Here is a 4,433-nt window from a genome sequence, read left to right on the forward strand (position 1 = left end):
TTAGTATAAACATTTAACTGTAAATATGATGCTAAAGGTCAACAATACTGTGCACCTAGTTGCTGGAAATATGTAAAACATTATATAGACATCATACATTAAGCATTATATAGATTTTTTAATTTAGTATGTATATTTATGTATCTAAAATATGGGTGAAATTAGTATGTTACAAATAGATTTTTTAAATTTCAAAAATGGCTTTAAAACCAAAGATGATAAGAGGTGGCTCATGAAGAAGACGTAGGTGACAGTTTATGCTCACTGTTAAATGTAATCATTAAAAAAATTATTTTACAAAGAAAACAATCAGAATCCCAATATGTTCAGATTCTCTATCCTTCCTTCTGTGGCAATGGATGTCTGTGTTCTACCCACATTCCCCCAATCTCACACTTCTGATAACATGCCTATGGCTTCTCACTGTAAATCTGTGACTCTCAGCAGCAGGGCTTTCTCTTGCCATAAGAATGTTGGCCTTTGCGTGTGAGTGGGGTTGGCGGATAAATATTTCAGCTTACTTTCCCGTATATAGGAGGCTTTGGAGTTGTGTTCTGTACTGCCCCCAGAGTCCTCTGTAGGATTCAATACCAGCTGCCAACAGCAGTCACTTGCTCCTATCTATGTGCCCTGTAGGGGAGTGTTCCATCCTTTGTCCCCTGTCTCCCTTCCTTACTCCTTTCGATATGATTCCTGGGATCACCTTTCATTCAAATCCTTGTCTTGGGGTCTGCTTCTGAGGAAATTCAACCCCAGACAGTTTCCGGGAATGAATTTGTTTGGTGTCCATTTTCTTGCTTCTATTTCTCTTTCCCTCTCTTTCTCCCTCACTTCTTCACTCACATATATATATATACATATATACATATGTATACACACCCATATATACATCTACATATATATGTGTGTGTGTGTGTGTATATATATATATATATATATTTTTTTTTTTTTTTTTTTGAGGCAGAATCTCGCTTGTCATCCAGGCTTGAGTGCCATGGCACAATCTCGACTCACTGCAACCTCCGCCTCCCGTGTTCAAGTGATTCTTCTGCCTCAGCCTCCTGAGTAGCTGGGATTACAGTTGTGTGCCACCATGTTCAGCCAATTTTTGTATTTTTAGTAGAGATGGGGTTTCACCATGTTGGCCAGGCTGGTCTCCAACTCCTGGCCTCAAGCGATCCGCCCACGTTGGCCTCCCAAAGTGCTGGGATTACAGGCATGAGCCACTGTGCCCAGCTTCACTCATGTTTTTAATACTAGCTGTGTACAGACATTGTGAAGTGTTAGAAGCTTTCAGTCAAGTAGACTCTACTGAAGGAGACAGAAGTTACAGTAAATACTGAGTTTAACTTTTGAGAATTTAACTATATGCAAGGTTTTAAAAAGTGAGAGAAAGAGTTATTTAAGTGGCCAACACTGCCATTCTGTTCAATAAATGCAGACCCCAGCTGGAGTGTGAGAGGGGAAAGGAAGCTAGAATTTTCTCAGTGAACCTCAGGTTGCCTGTGCCTCTCATAGAACATCTTCTCGTGTTGAGTGGTTGAGTGTCATCCTCGCATTTAAACATCCAACATCGTATTTTTCATGCAATGTGGTCCTGAAATACAAACCAACTACTTTATAATGTGCTTAACTAATGGCCTAGTGATTTTTCCAACACAAGAAGAAAAACTAGTTGTGATTGACTCATTGAGAAACAGTCTGTCCATCTGCACCATGGGACTTTCTAAAGAGATTTTAAAATATATTTTTCCCCTACATAATGTTTGCTCCAGGCTCTGACTTTTCAACCTGGTCTCATAAGATATGACTCTACTCTCATTACAATGCAATGTGGTATGTGCTTTCTGGAAGGCATATGCTAATGGGATATTGTGGGGACACAGAGACAGGACCAATGCTGGCTGATCAGATCAGGGAAGAGTTCTCAGAGCAGGTAATGCTTGAGTTGGGGTTTTAAAGATAAGTAGATATCTGCCTAATATTTGGGGTAAGGAAATAAATGCAGCTCTTAAAATTCAACCACAAAACGTTAGCTTTGCCATTCTTTATCCTAGTACACAGATCCTGTGGCTTTTATTTTAATCAGCAATATAGACTATCTGCACTATGTAAGCTTTGGGGAAGATTAGACTGAGATTTACTCTATCTAATGCTTATTTGAGACATCTGATATTTGGACAAAACAATTTAGTGGGACTTCTTCCTGCCTGTTCATTTGGTCTCCACAAGATGCATTAGGTAATGTCAATATATGAGTCCGGTTCTCTGAGAGGCAGATGTGAAAGCAGGGCTAGGCACACACAAAGAGGACTGGGGGAAATGCTTACAAAGGAAAATGGAGAGGAATCTGAGAGAGAAGCTGGGTGAGCCATCAGACTGGAGTAATTTTGATCCTTGTAAAGTAGGGAAGGAAGGAAGGGAGAAAGGAGGGAAGGGAGGAAGGAAGGAAGGAAGGAAAAGGAAAGGGAAGGGAAGGGAATGAGGGAGGGACGCAGGGAGGGAGGGAAGGAGGGAGGAAGGAAGGGAAGGAGGGAGGGAGGGAAGGAGAGAGGGAGGGAGGGAGGAAGGAAGGAAGGAAGGAAAGCGAAGGGAAGGAGGGAGCAAGGGAGGCAGAAAGGAAGGAAGGAAAGAGAAGGGAAGGGAAGGAAGGAGGGAGGCAGGGAGGGAGGGAAGGAGAGAGGGAGGGAGGAAGGAAAGGAAGGAAAGGGAAGGGAAGGAGGGAGGGTGGAAGGAAGGGAAGGGAAGGAGGGAGGGAGGGAAGGAGGAAGGGAGGGAGAAAGGAAGAAAAGGAAGGAAGGAAGGAAGGAAAGATGGAAGGAAGGTCAAGTGGAAGCCTCTTAGACTGCACTGCTGCTCTGAGAAGATTTGTCAAAGTTGATGAACCACAGTTGCCAGGCAGGGAAGCCCCATGCCTTTGAGGAGTGGGCCTGCTTTCATGTCCTGTTGCCCTCGGCACTGGTGGGAGCAGCTTACCTGTGGGCAGTGTGGCCTCTTTGAGAACACTATGATGGATTTCAGAGTGCAGCCTTTGGGTTTGTCGGTCCATCATTCTCCCCACTGTCAGTGACCTGAGAGGTGAATTTACATCCATGCCCACTCCAATCCTTATTCCCCAAATGTAGGACACATACCACAGAGAGCGCTTGAGATGATTTGAGTGGTAGCACATTGAATTTTTTAGTATGAAAATTACTTTATCATTCTCTTTCATCTGTTAGTGAAGGAGAATGACTCAGGTTGGTGCTATCATTTTGTAATCCTCCTTTGAACAACAGGCACACCTCAGGCATATAAACTTTGGCAGGCTACAATATCTAGATAAAATGGAATAACCTTGTCTTATTTTCATGTGTATTTATGATGATAGGTATCTTACATTTATATTTATTATGGTGGATGGCACTGTTTTTCAATTCATACTACTCAAATCATTTTTTTCTTTTAAAATAAATTGAATGATGTCCATACATGGCAATCAATTTAACAAAAATAGTGAGTAACTAACGAACAGAGAGCAAGTGGCCATGGGAAAATGTGAAAATGTTTTACAAATGAGTGTCTGGGAACTCTGACCTAGGTCATCTGAAAGTAGCATGGTAGGTCCATGTTGTCTCAAGTTTTCACAGAAAAATGCCTTCATTGCTGCACTATTTTAAGTTATGCCTTTTCCTTCTGGACAGGGTCAATGAAAGGACTGTCCAGTTTTATAGTGTGTCTGTGATTTTGTGGCGAAGATGTTGTTCACTCTGTTCCTCAGCCTTTAAACAAATCCCCAGAGGACAAATCCAGCTTGAATTTAGTTATAGGGGGATAAAAAGTATTGTCTCTGCACAAAGGTGTATACTTCTTCCTGTCAGAAAAAGACAAGTAGACCTGTCATGATGCTTGCCTTACCTTCCAGAATCCTTAGGGGTGAATTTACTGCTTTTATCTTCCCATCTATTCCAATCTGGCACCTGAAAGCACATTGTCTTCCTGGTTCCTTCAGAGTACTCTGTTATTTAAAAAGCTCTTTAAAAATGTCAGATATCCCTGGGTCCTTCAGCTTTCCTACAATATCCACAGAGACTAACTGAATCTATCTGTATCAGCTGGGATAAGCTAGCTTGTGCTGTGGTACCAAATGACCGCCATGTTGTCCTGACTTATAAACAGCAAAGGTTGATTTCTTGCTCATGCTCTGTGTCTATTTCAAGTTAGCTGGTGGGCTCTTTAAATATCCTCACTGAGGAAAGCTGGTGAACAGAGTCTTTATTCCCTGGATGGTGGTTTGTTGCTATGGCAAGGCAACAAAAGAACATGGCGGTTTATTCATTTTCTTCTATAGTTTTCGCCATGGAAGTAACGTATCTTACTTTTGCTCACGTTACATTGGCTGAAGCACATCTTCTGACCATGCTGAACTTGGAGGAGGTGGGAATGCACGATTT

Source organism: Gorilla gorilla, chromosome 21, assembly GCF_029281585.2.
Source record: "Gorilla gorilla gorilla isolate KB3781 chromosome 21, NHGRI_mGorGor1-v2.1_pri, whole genome shotgun sequence".
In the NCBI taxonomy this organism is placed as follows: domain Eukaryota; kingdom Metazoa; phylum Chordata; class Mammalia; order Primates; family Hominidae; genus Gorilla; species Gorilla gorilla.